At 42.7% G+C, this 13,649-nt stretch overlaps 1 protein-coding gene across 6 annotated transcripts in view; it reads left to right on the plus strand.

The window, feature by feature from the left end:
* FOXA2 (forkhead box A2) overlaps nt 1-13,649 on the plus strand; it is a 69,880-nt gene that overhangs the window by 27,593 nt on the left and 28,638 nt on the right. For 2 of the 6 annotated variants that reach the window (XR_011472098.1, XR_011472097.1), the window contains exon 2: nt 9,223-9,393. The exons of the other annotated variants lie outside the window; for them this stretch is intronic. The gene's annotated coding sequence lies outside the window, so the exon portion shown is untranslated. The remainder of the gene's footprint in view (nt 1-9,222; nt 9,394-13,649) is intronic. 6 annotated transcript variants of the gene reach the window in all.

Genomic DNA, 13,649 nt, shown 5'->3' on the forward strand with positions numbered 1-13,649 from the left:
CAGGTCTGGTTAACCATCCTGAGGGTTAGCTTTTGCAGGGTGTCCACGGAGTCATACTGTAGCTTTCTTCTGGTTTGCTAGTTTATTTTCCTTACTAAAGATCAGTGGGGGAGAAAAAGTGGGCGGGCTCAGCCCAGGCATTAACATTAATTAAAATGCCAGCAGCCCAGGTTTCAGGGCCTGTGAGGCCTTATGTATGGGAAACAAAACAAAACAAAATAGCAACTTATTCTGTCCTGCTCTTGGAAGCAAAAACAGGTGAAGGTTGGTACATATTCCTAGGGTAATCCTGGCTCTAATGTTGGCCAAGGAGCAGAAAGACGAGGGCATCCTAAATTCTCTGAATTGTGATCTGACTGCTCCAGATTACATTCATGATGTAAAGGAAAGGAATTTGTACAAAGAGGTGTGTTTTAAATACATATTCCAAAGAAAGGACCAAAAACAATTTTTTTAAAAAATAGCATCAACCGTTTGTACACCATAAGCATCTATAGACACAAGCGGTGGACCTTTTAAAATTAAATTCAAAATACCGTGGCAGTTAACTGGTTAAACATAAAGGGCTCTGAAAACGCTCCTAGTAGTCATAAAAATTCATGGTCAGCCACATTGTGGAACTTACTCAAGAGTGAAAGGTGAGAGGAAAACTGGAGATCGTCACATTTTGAAGGACGAATGACTGAGCGTTTTTCGTGATCCCAGCATTACCAGCAGGACAACAAGCCTTACGTGCACAGAAACTGAACCCAGTGTGGTTGAATCATGTTCCTAAGGTCATGCAAGCAGAAAGGGCAGGGCCAACGTGCCCTGATTCCGGAGCCCATGTTCTCTGTCCTCTTAGGAAAGAGCCCACTGCCCTTCCCTGTGGCACCCTTCCCTGTGCAGTGGTTGGGAAGACTCCACTCCAGCTCTGCTACCTGAGGGAGAGCAAGAGAGCTCGACTCCCTGCCTCCAAGTATGTCTAAGAGGAGAAGGGGAAATTTGAGGACCTTATTCCTCAGAGTTAGAGAAAATGAACTGAAAATGCATCAGTGTGAACCATACCTTCAATAATAGTGATTCTGAAAATACTGAGTCCACATTGCTCCCTGTGTCCAAAAAACCAGACGCCCTAACCTCAGGGTCAGAGGAGAGAGGAGGGGCATCCTTGGACACAGTTGGGAGGTGCCTCAGAGCGAGCTTGGCTGAGGCTCACACACTGGACAGGGAGCCCACAGGCTTTTCCTTCTCTTGGCTGCACCACCAGCAGCAGAAAGCGCATGGAGATGGTGGGATGGGAAGAGAAATGTATGCAAGGCGGACTTGGCATATCAGAGTGTCTTCCAGAATAATGGAAAAAAAGAAAAACAACGTATGAAATAATAACTGGGGGCCTCCAGTGTTTGGGAGTGTTTTGGGCTCCTCTTGGGCCCTGTCCCCCAGCCTCACATCATCTCTGATGCCTGCTGTGACTGTGAAGAGCCATCCCTGAGGGCTGTGATGCATTTGGAATCGATACAACGCTGACTTCCGTCTGTGGGACACTTCTGATAGGCATTCTGCTCAGCTCTTCAAGGGTTCCTATTGGGCTGGAGCCCTTGCTGCCCAAGGCCGTGACCAGTCCATTGGTGCTTTCCCGAGACAGCTTTTCCTCTTCATTGCTTCATCTTCTTCAGCTTCCTGTGGTCCCCTTCCTGGAATCCACATGCACACACATTCCCATTTCCAGCTGAGAAAGCTACCTTCTAGGCATCTCCATGTGCTCGCTGGTCCTGCCCATCGGTCCACGTTTGAGGAGCCATGTAGGAGAACCACTTAGCTCTACCCCTTATTTTAGCATTCTAATCAAAATTCTGGAGAGCTCATGCCTCTGCGATCGCATGTCACATGCTCTCAACCGCATCTGATTCTTTCCTGCTCTAATACACTGGTGCACAATTGACTTGAGGGTTGCATTTAACCCTTTGCTGTCCCGTGATGTGGGTGAAAGACATGGGAATGCCAACTTGTCTCTTTTGGCCTTAGTCTCTCTCTCTCTCTCTCTCTCTCTCTCTCTCTCCCCCTCTCTCTCTCAATAAAACAAAACCATTTCACAGACTATTTAAAAAAAAAAACTGCTTCTCAAAGTTTCCTGGAAATGAATGACGCCAGTGTTGGTGATGTGTTTTGGACTCATTTCTCGTTATAGAAACCTGGGGTGGAATAGGGTGTGAGCAAAGCCAATAAGTGGTCAGTAGTCAGCTCTTCAAATTCACTGAAAAGCCCTCACATTCTTTTCTTGCTCTGTGAAAGAAATCCAAACCTGTTTCACCTGCCCTACCTCTAGATTTGGAATCTCAGTACAAATCCCAACATCAACAAGGTTGCTATGGTTTTTTATGATTATCTCAAGAATTTGTCTCAAGTGAGGCTCAAGTACCGCCAGGGGAAGGTGCTGGGATCCCAACCTGCTAGCCCACTGCTCTCACCTGTTTTTCTTCCTTCCTGTCTCCTGCACTGCCAAGGCCTCCTTCTGACATACAGAACCTGCTTTCTTACAAGAACCAGGATCTTTTGCCCGATAACTCTGGGCTCAGAGACCTCCTCTGATTTTTTCTTAAGCGGAGAAGAGATGACTAATTCCTTCTCATCACCTGTAAAGCATTCTCTGTTCATAGGAATTATCGATTCCTTCGACACCAGACCACCAGGACCCCTCGCAAAGAACCCTTGGCCCCTCAGCAGCAAACAGGCCACTGAGAGGGTCCAGTTGTCCTGGGAAGGCTCTTTCCAGGCACCAACAGTCCCACCCAGTCATCCTGATTGACACCTGATTCTCTGTGCCATGTGGACAGTCCCTTGTCAAATGGCAGCATCTGTAGTTGAGTCTCTTTTCAGGGAGGTCCCTGGGAGTAAGGAGACCTTGCCCTGCACCAACATAGATAGGAATGAGTTGGTGAATAGTTTTTTTTTTTGCCTGAGAATATCTATGATAAAGAGGTTTAGTGACTGGCTGGAAGGTTCGCCACTGAAATCCTAACCCCCTGAGATTGCCATTCTTTATTCTAATGTACTGCTTCTAATAAGCATTTGGGGGGGGGGGGGGCAGTTCCAGGATAGAATAGTTTTTCTCAGATTTTTTATTCCTAGCTTTCCCCACCTCTTTTCCTCTTGTTTTCTTCCTCATCTTCAGGGCTCAGGTCTGGGCTCCCAGGTGGCTCATGCCTCTTTCGTCAGTCTTCAAGCTTCCATCCCCCAGGCTCTGCCATGCACAGGATCATTAATAACATTGACTGTATAGGAGAGCTCGCAATTTAACTTATTCTATAGAATTCTTTATATGTGCAGGGGTGTTGGCAGCTCCCCAGTGTATTTACTTAACCAATTCATTACACAGGAAATGAAGCATTTGGGTATTTTTCAGATAAATAGGTTAATATTTTATTTCCTTAATGTGCTACTTGGCACATGGCTCAGATTTTTAGAATATCCCCTAACAGTGGGACTCCTTGTTATTTATTAGCAGTTTTTTAAAGAAATATAAAGATAAAAGAGTGGATTCTGATGACTTAGGACATTTCTGGGGTTAGCTGAGCACACTGATTATTTGCAAAGTTAGAGTAACACCAGTCCATTGGCCTAAACCGGCAGGGCATTTTTCATGTTCTTGTGAAATTTCCAGTTCACATTCTTATATTACTTGAGAGTTGGTTGGTCAAGCTACTAACAATATCTCAACTCTCCCTTTCTTTAATTATTTACCAAATCCTGTTAATTCTTTCGTAATATCACATTTATCACTACTTTTCCATTTTCTCTGCCAGTATAGGTCCTTTATTTCTGACAAGGAAAATCAGCTCCTAGCACCACCTGTGTTACTATCAGTAGCTGGTTTTTAGAAGTCTGTATCAATGCTCACAGAGGGGTCAGTTTGCACAAGTTGCTTTCCGATCAATTATCATTGTACTTTTCATTAGGCATTCCACAAATGTTTTACTTTAAGAATATGTTTTTATATATTTCTGAGAGAGAGGAAGGAGAGGGAGAAAGAGAGAGACAGACATCAATGAAAGAGAAACATTGATTGGCTGCCTCCTGTATACCCTCTATTGGGGATCAAGCCCACAACCAGGGCATGTGCCCTGACCAGGAATCTAGCTGACAACCTTTTGGTGCGTGGGACGGCACTTAATCAATTGAGCAACACTGGCCATTGAAATAATGCTTATTATTTCCATGTCAGTGACAGACCACATTCTGAACATGGCTTTCATTTCAGATAAATCAAGTATAGTTTGTCATGGATGTGAACACATAATTTTAAAATTTAAGAACAGTTGATGTTTTACATGTGTTGTCCTACATATCTATAGAGTCTTGAATATTCTTCTAATCAAACTAGATTAGATTTTCTGTAATAAAGTGAGAAGTTGTATTTGCCTGCCAGCATAGTGAAGGGTAGTAGAAATTCACAGTAGGCAAATGGACTAGATGGCCACACACATCAATCTGATCTTCACAGAAAGAGAAGTCACAGACATTTGCCTCTTCTGATGTGATGCAGCAGGAAACATGCATTTTTGACAAAAATCAAACATGAACCTCATCATGGATTTAACTCCTAGCTGATAGGAAATACAAGTGATGAAAGAACCTGTTAAAAGGCACCATATCAGCAGTGTCAGTGAAATCCAGATGGTTGGAAGCAGGACATATTACTTGCTTTTCAACAAATAATCCTCAAGAATAAAAGGAGGGATAATTTATAGAATAAAAAAGATGGAAAATATATGTTAGTCAAATGCCTTGTGTGGACTTTGCATGGATCTTGATTTTAATTAAAGCACCCTCTCCAAGCAGTAGGAAATAATTGGGGAAATTTGAATACTTACGTGGTATTCAGGAATTACTGTTAACTTTTTAGATGCATGAAGGGCATGTGGCTATACTTTTAAAAGTCTGTGTTTTGTAGAGTAGCATTCAAGGAATTATCCAAAGAAGGGTGATTTAATATCTAGAATTAACTTTCAAATAAACTAGCTGAGGGACACAGTGGGTAGATTAAAGATGAATCTGGATTGGCCATGGGTTGGTAATTGTGGGAGCTAACTGATGTGATTTACTGTTCTCTCTAATGTGTTTAAAAATTTCCAAAATACAAAGTGAAAATATTGGGGGTCACGGTATTGGGGTAAATGGGATTCTGGAGGGCTGGATTCCTGCCACATGCTCTTCTTCTAGACACCTCCTCAATTTCCCACCGAGTGGCGACTGCTGACCTAGTTGAAGAAGTCCTCTGTAGGTGATGCTGAAACTGCCTTTCTGCTTGGGTTCTTCCCAACTCTCTGATGCTTTGTTTGCTAACAGAGCACTTACAAAGGTTGAACTCTGAATCACAAACCCAATGGCCACCTCTCTGTGACCATGGCAGTGAGAGACATCATTCATCAGCCTCTCCTACTTGAAAGACCTATGATGATGCAGCTACTGATTTTCTTCTGAGGCTGCAATCATGTTCTTAACTGCGCATCCCCCTTCTAGCCCTCCATGGAAGCTGCTTTGTGGGTCCAGGGATAGCCCTCTGTTCTTTCTGTTAACTATTCCATCTGAGAGGCTTCATCTGCTTTAAGTACAGCCATCATTTTTGTGTGGAGTACTCTCCACTCAGCATCTATCCTTGCCTTCCTCCTGAGCTTTTTTGTCTCATCTCTTTGGCTGATTGCCAGACATCCCTACCTGAAGTTCTGTTATTGCCTCATATCCAATGTTTCTACAAAATGAATTCCTTCCCTCAGTGTCCCCTCCCATATTTCCCGAGGCACCATATTTCCTGTCAGCTCTTCTTTTATAATATATAATCTCTCACATTGATCTTCTTTTCCATCCTCACCTCCAACACTCATGTTCAGGCCCTTCTGTCTTACCTTCTTGCTGAGTTTCCTAGCATCTTTCACTCTGTGGACTGGCATCTGGAAAGTGTCCCTGAACCCCTCTGCTTTGGTGCTCACCCCTCCAAGGCCATAAGAGAGTTTCTGTTTCTTGCAAGATGATATTCTCAACTTATTTTTTTCCACCATCCTCTATCTGATCTCAAAATACTATTTCAGTCTTATTTCTCACCACACAAATTCCACACTAACCTCCTCACTGACAACATCTTTCCCACAATTGCTGAACCTTTCCAGTTCCTCCCTCAATGTTTCAAGACCCAGCTCACTGGCACTCGTGGATAGGGACTCCATTGATAGTTTGCCTCGCCTGACCTTCACTTTGCACATAGTGGAAAGGTGACTCTGAGCCCACTAGGTCTTTAAGGTGTGTGGCCTTCAACCAGCATTGAACCTCTCTTGTGCATTTTAAAATGGAGATGAGCCCAAGTCAAACGCCCACCCTGTCTGGGTGAGCTGAGCACCGTGCTGAGCCATTAGAACCCATAGCATTAACTTGTTATTTTCATCCACAGTTTTTTCCCTCTCTTGGATGAGAATATAAACATTTAGGGTTGAGTCACTTACCTCATGGCTCTCAGTCCTTAGCACAGTGTTGAGAACTGAAAGTGTTCAGTAAGGGTTGTTGAGTAAATTAATCATTTATGGTCTTTTTCCCTCCACCCAGTTCTAAACCCAAACAGGGTCCTCTCAGTTATGGGTGCAGGGATGCCTGCATGCCTGAGCATGTGTCAGCAGGCTTTCTGGGAGGTGCCACTTTCAAACACTCTGCCATTTTTTCCCCCAATAAGTGTACTTGTCTGATTGTGTACTTGCAATTTGGGGTTTTAAATATATCACTGACTGGGGCACACTTTTGGTTTGCACGGACTGGAACTTTCTAGATGATGTCCCTCACTGGCATAGGCAACTGGGAGTGGGTGGTGGGCCCACAGGGAGGACTGGTGGGTGCATGCTGGGAAGATGTGTGGCTATTACATATAATCACCCAGCTGAGTCTTCTACTCCCTACTTCTCCAACACATTTCATTAAGCTGCCTTGTCCTTTTCAAATATGCTCTGAAAGATAATTTATAAACATACTTTTTATATCTTCTGATCATTAAAGTTAAAAGAAAATATTATTACAATAGATTTTCATTTATGAAACATATTTGGACACTTGTGCTATGTCAGCAGCTGTTCTGTGAATTGGGGGGGGGGGGTGCAAGTTTAAGAATTATGTTATCCCCTGAAGAGTTCCTACTCAATAGAGAGACAGACAAGCCCACATAAAGTGATTTCAGCTCCTCAGTGGTTAAGAACAACATCTTTGAAAGCAGAATGTACGATTTTTCGCTGTGACAAAGTATCACAAACTGAATGGCTTAAAGTAGCATCGATTTATTGTCTCACAGTTCTGGAGGCTAGAAGTTTAAATCAAGATGATGGTATGGTTGGTTCCTCAGAGGCTGTGAGAGAGACTCTTTTCCATTCCTCTCTCCAAGCTTCTGGTAGTTTGCTGGCAGACTTTGGCTTATAAAGGCATCACTCCAGTCTTCATGCGGTTATATCCTTGTGTCTCTATCCCTTTACATAGTGTTCCCTCTGTGCATGTCTGTCTCTCTGTCCAAATTTCCCCTTTTCCTAAGGACACCAATCATACTAGTTCAGAGCCTACCTTAATGATTTCATTTTCACTTGATTATCTTTGTAAAGATTGTTTCCAAATAAGGTCACATTCTGAGGTACTCCTGCTTAGGACTTCAATATGTCTGTTTCAAGGGGGACACAATTCAACCCATAACATATAGGAAAGGGAAAAAAAGACAAATTCCAAGTTCTGCACCAGGCTGCGTTACCCTTGAGCATTTCCTTAAACCTTTAAAGTATAGAATCAGGATGTTAACTTAACATCTCCCTTGCAAAGTTGTTGTGATGATCAACTTAGTTAAAAAGATGATGCCCTTAGCAACTTGTTTGGCATACGGTATGTGTTCAATAAAAATTAACTACTATTGTTATAAAATCTACATGGCATATGTAATACATATGCCAATTCCATTATATATTTTAACTTGATTTTTCTTAATTAAAATATTGTGACTGAGGATATAGTATGATTTTTTTAAAATGCAATTTTTATATTATTATCAAGGTATAGGGTGGGCATAGGCAGAAAATAGATTAGAAATTTCAATAGATTTCTCAATTTTCTTATCTATCTATCTAGCTATCTGTTTGCCTCTCTGTCTGTCTATTCATGTTCCTCAAAACAAGCCAATTTGTTGGGTGATGGAGATACAAAGATGGAGATACCACATTTCCTCACCTTCTAAAGTTTATAGACTGGAGGGAAGGTAGAAATATATAAACCCATAGTTTTAATTATAATATGAAATGTGCTAGAGTAGAGGGATGAATAAGATGCCTGAGACAACTAACGGGAGGCTTTTAGCTCAACCTGGAGACTCTAGAAAGACTGCCTTTGACTTTTAAAGAGTAAGACTTATGCAGGTATGAGAGATAGATGGCACTCTGCATGATCTAGGTGCTTAAAGTGGCACCACCAATGTTGAAATCCCAAGCAATTCAGTATCACCACAACAGTCATAGTAGCTGACATTTATTGAACACATACTATGTTCCAGGCCTTATACTGAATTCTTTACATATTTTTTTTTAATTTAAACTTTTAAAAAACCTCTGAGGAATCCTCAGTCTCATTTTATAGAAGAGGAAGCTGAGCATGGATAGTCTGCATGACTTGCTGTAGGTTACCGGAAGACCCTTCTTTTAAATACCCCACAAACTGAGTGTCCAGCTTGAGGAAATATCTCAGAGAGAGGGAACCAGCAGGGATGTGATGTCAAGGTGAAGGGTTAGGATAGGCACCATGGGGAGCCAGTGACAGGTGTTCAGCTGGGAATAATGAGTTAACTGTGAACCCAGGTGCTTCTGTGGGAAGGATAGACTATAGGGGCGAGCATGGAGCTGAAGAAAGGATGCAGGATCCTATTAAAGTTGTCCTGAGGACTTCCTGGGGTTCTCAGTCTTGGGTCTCCCTCAGAGACGGTCTTCAAGAAGTAACACTAGAGATGTCTCTGGGGACAGCCAGCCACAGGATGAAGAATTGTACACACAAGTGCAATGGGAACCCTAACTTGTGAATTTAATTGATCCCCGCCCACACACACACACACACACACACACACACACACACAAATGCTTTATTGAATACCTGCCAGAAACAGGGTAGTGAAGAGGGAGGGGCAGGGGTTTTCTAATTTTTGCACCATTTAATCCTCACAGGAACCCTCTTCCTCCTTAACAGGTCAGAAGGCCAAGGCTCTGCAGAGTTGATATCCTTGTCAGAGACCTTGTGATTTAAGTGGAACAGCCTCCTTTCCAGCTTAGGTCAGATTGACTTAAAAGGCTGTACTGACTGCCCGGGTGCACTGGACCCAGATGTTCTCTAGTCCGGCCAGTGAGGAATGAAGCACAGGTATGGCCCAGAAAGCCTAGAGACTGCATGCAGGGCCATTTTGCTGCACGACACCCCCACCCCAAGATTCCATGGGCGTAAAGATGAGGGGGTGGGTGGTGCACAGAGTCCATCCTTGCTTCCAATTTTTCAGGAAAAAGAATGGATTTCAGTCATAATAAATTTCTGCCATTTTAAAGATTTTGATCTACTAATGCAGTTTTGCTAATGGTTAGACCTGATAGTTTTAACAAAACTTCCAAGAGACTTTAACAATCTCTTTTAATTACAAAAGCTTGTCTTAAATCCTTAAAATTCTAGTTGTCTCAGAAGGGAGGTGCCAGAGGAATGAGCAAAGCACAATTAAAGAATGAGGGACAAAAGTGTCTAACTTGTTGGCGAGTTAGAGGTGGTTGTGAAGGATGAGTAGGGGTTTTCTAGGCAAAGGAGCTTAGAGGAAGACTATTCCAGGCAGAGAACCTGTATGCCATCTCTTAGTCCTGAATTTCCTGCTCATGTCAATGGCATTAACTTCTCTCACTGAATAGGGTGGAGAGTTAGACTGCTTTATCTGTCTTGCCCTCTTCTGTGTCCACAAAGTCAAGAGCAGTGCCTGGCACAGAGAAGTCAGTCACTCAGTAAATACTTGTGGTGTTGGACAAATGGCATCACTATGCCCAGCAGTGACTGGCTAAAGGAAAGGTCATTTTTACTCTCTCGGTTCTCATACTGTCAGTCTGTTGCAACACCTTTTCTTCTGTTTCTGCTCCCATCCCTTTAGCAGGAATCTCATTACTAAAACTAGCACAGTGTTCCCATAAATGATCTTTCCATTTTATGTATGTGAGTACTCCATTTATCCTACCCAGTTAGAATATTTTCTTCCTCTGCTCAAAAACCATCAGTGCTGAGTACAAATATATCTCAGCTTTCAAAACATAATAATATACACTGAGTGGCCAGATTATTATGACCACCTGATGTTTGTAGGCAAATTAGCCGTACATTGCATCGTATGGGATATGGAAGCCAAAGGCCTGTTTGAACACCTTTGCTGTCTGCAGTTACCAAGATAAAACAATTCGCACAGGAACACAAAGATTGGACAGTCGAGCATTGGAAAAAAAGTCATGTGGTCCGATGAATCACGTTTCCAGTTGCATCATGCAGATGGCAGAGTGAGAATTTGGCGGAAACAGCAGGAAAGCGTGCACCCCACATGCATGAGTACAACCCTTTGGGCTGGTGGGGACAGTGTTATGGTTTGGGGCATGTTTTCCTGGCATGATTTGGGCCCTTTAATTCTTGTGGAACAATGTCTGAATAGCACAACATACCTAAGTATCATTGCTGATCAAGTTCATCCTATCATGTTGATGGCATATCCCAATGGAGATGGCTTCTTCCAACAAGATAATGCGCCTTGCCACGGTGCTCGTATTGTGCAGGAGCAGTCTCAAGAACATGAGGGAGACTTTACCTTGCTTAGGTGGCCCCCACAATCACCAGATCTCAATCCAATTGAGCATTTGTGGGGCAAAGTTAAAAGAGCCATCAGGCGGCTGGTTCCACAACCATCAAATCTCACAGAACTGGACAGTGCTATCAATCAGGCATGGTGTCAGATTCCTCGTATCACCTTTCAACATCTTGTGGAGTCAATGCCAAGAAGAATCGCTGCAGTATTGAAGGCAAAAGGTGGCCCAACGAAGTACTGATGGGGTGATCATAATAATCTGGCCACTCAGTGTATATGAGCACTCTTCTTTTTCACCTGCAGAGCTTACATCTTTTTTTTTTTTTAAGTTCTATGCTGCAGAAAAATGGAAATATTTCCTGTTTCCATGACATGGTCTCTATTTCCCTCACCTTTAAACTTTTCCTTCATGTGATTTCCAGGATGTGGAAGCTCTCTCTCCCTTTCAAGTACATCTGTTGTGAGATCTATTCATCACCCAAAGGCAAACTTGGGCACCACTACCTCCATGAGTCTTTTCTGATCAATCCTTTCTAAACTTTGCATTTTTGTGATGATACTTGGAATTTTATTCTCTGCACCAATATTTCTATCCCAGATCCTTGAATAGTGTAGAAATTCTACTATATTTATGGGCTTGAACTAAGTACCAGTTATGTACCAAGTCCACCGCTAGATGCAAGAGTTATCTTCTGAGGATGGTATAAGAGAAAGCATGAGGAATTTGTATGCACATTTGAGGTAAATAAAGTTGGTGATGATAAAGATGATGATGATGGTGGTGATGGTGGTAATGATGGTGATGATGGTGAATGTGCAGAATATCCACATTTCTTCTCCAAATCTACTCTCCACCTTTCTCACCCTGTTCTTTCCCCTGGGAGGCTGACCCCGTAACTGTGTCAGCCAGGCTCCTTTTGCTTCATGTTCTTTTCAACCAATAGGAAATATATTATCGAGAGACCAGAGAGTGACAGGACAGACAGTTTGGGCATTTATCCCCCTAGCTCTCTTTGCTGGGCCTCTCTTTGCCATGGTTGCATTCAGAATGTCACAATCCCTTTCAGCTGATCCCTCCTGTATAGATTCCCATAGCCAGTCCTTACGTTGCCCCTTCAGGACTAGGATGGGAATGCCCCCCCCTTTCATTGTTGCCAGTCCCAGAGTATGTTACTAATAAAATCCCGTAACCCTGCCATACCCACCATTACAAAACTCTCGCAATTTTCCCTTTTCAGTGTGGCATCTGCATTTCTTACTGAGACCAACAATGACCAGTGAAGATGGTGGTGATGACCATGGTTGTGGTAGTTTTTCTCCCAGCTGGTAGTCTGAGAATCCCAATATGCAACTCCATGTAGAGAGGCTGGAGAATTGTGCAGAGACTAGCAAGGTGCTCACTATATTAGTTATCTATTATCACTGTGTTACAAGTTATCTAAACTTAGTGACTTAAAACAATAATAATAATTTATTATTTCTTATAATTTTTTTGCAAGTCAAGAATTTCACTGGATACAGCAGGATAGCTCATTTCTTTGAAAAACAGTATATTTTTATTGATTTCAGAGAGGAAGGGAGAAGGGAGAGAGAGATAGAAACATCAATGATGAGAGACAATCATTGATCAGTTGCCTCCCACATGCCCCACATTGGGGATTGAGCCTGCAACCAGACATGTGGCATGTGCCCTAACTGAGAAGTGAACCATGACTTCCTGGTTCATAGGTTGATGCTCAACCACTGAGCTATGCCGGCCGGGCAGGATAGCTCATTTCTGCTCCATCATGTCTAGAGCCTTCTGTAGAAAGCTGAAGACTTATTCACTTACAGATCTAACAGTTGATCCTGGCTCTTGGCTGGGGAACTACTTGGGGCTGTCAGCAGGAACATACACATGTGGCCTCTCCATGTGGCCTAGGCTTCATCACAATGTTGTGGCTATAGTCCAAAGATAAGCATTTAGAGACCCAGAGAGAGTGAGCCACACTGTCTTTTACAACGTAGTCTTAGAAGCCATGCACTGGCACTTCCACTATATTCTGCAGGTGGAGATAGCTATAAAGTTCCATCTAGATTCAAGAGGAGGAAAGGTAGACCCATCTCCCAGTGGAGGAGTTTTGATGTCTATGATTCATTGTCGCCTGTATGATGTGGATAAAATGATGCAAGCCTCTTCTAGACCTACACACAATGCTCCATGAGCTACCCTCTCTTTTTCCCCCCATGCAGTGGCAACAGTGCAGAATACACATTGAAGATGATAATGACACTAAAGTCAAGGGGCCTGGATCTCCCAGTCATCACTTGGAGGAGCACAAAGCAATCCATATTGATCTTTCTGAGTGTGATAATTAAGCTTTTCTTTTCTTTTTTTTTTTTAATTAAATCTTTATTGTTCAGATTATTACATTTGTTCCTCTTTTTTCCCCCCATAACTCCCCTCCTTCCAGCTCCCACCCCACCCTCCACCCTCACTCCCCACCCACTGTGTTCATCCATAGGTGCATGATTTTTGTCCAGTCACTTCCCGCATCTCCCACACCCCTTTTCCCCCCAAGAATAGTCAGTCTATTCCCTTTCTATGTTCCTGATTCTATTATAATCACCAGTTCATTCTGTACATCAGGTTATTTATTCACTTGATTCTTAGATTCATTTGTTGATAGATGCATGTTTGTTGTTCATAATTTGTATCTTTACCTTTTTCTTCTTCTTCCTCTTCTTAAAGGATACCTTTCAGCATTTCATATAATACTGGTTTGGCGGTGATGAACTCCTTTAGCTTTTCCTTATCTGT

The sequence above is a fragment of the Myotis yumanensis genome, unplaced genomic scaffold (assembly GCF_028538775.1).
Source record: "Myotis yumanensis isolate MYYU_CA2020_CCGP unplaced genomic scaffold, mMyoYum1.0.hap1 SCAF_7, whole genome shotgun sequence".
NCBI classification, from domain to species: domain Eukaryota; kingdom Metazoa; phylum Chordata; class Mammalia; order Chiroptera; family Vespertilionidae; genus Myotis; species Myotis yumanensis.